The sequence below is a fragment of the Triticum dicoccoides genome, chromosome 4A (assembly GCF_002162155.2).
Source record: "Triticum dicoccoides isolate Atlit2015 ecotype Zavitan chromosome 4A, WEW_v2.0, whole genome shotgun sequence".
NCBI lineage: Eukaryota > Viridiplantae > Streptophyta > Magnoliopsida > Poales > Poaceae > Triticum > Triticum dicoccoides.
The window spans coordinates 551,126,536-551,126,906 of NC_041386.1; positions in this window are offsets into that span (position 1 = coordinate 551,126,536).

Below are 371 nucleotides of genomic sequence, written 5' to 3' on the forward strand. Positions count from 1 at the left end.
CAAGCCGCCGCCGCCGAGTCCCGACGCCGCCGCCCGCGACACCGCCACCCTCGGAGCCCCGCTGGCCATCGCCGGAGTTGCCGCCGCCCCGGCACCTGCCGACCCCGTCCCGAGGTAGCCGCCCGTTCCGCCGCCAGTTTCGCCGAAAAAACAGTTCGGTTTTTTTGAAAACCCAGATCCGTTTTTAGATCCGGTTTGGTTTTTCTTTTTCGGTTTTGTTATTTAGTGAATGCCCGTTCATTAGTTTGTTTTAACGAATGGTTTTCACCGTTTATCCGTAGACAGCGAACGTTCGTTCGTTAGCCCGTTCGTCAGTTTTACTTTTTCTCGGATTTTCCGCGATTACTTTCGATCGCGATTTGTGATCCGAT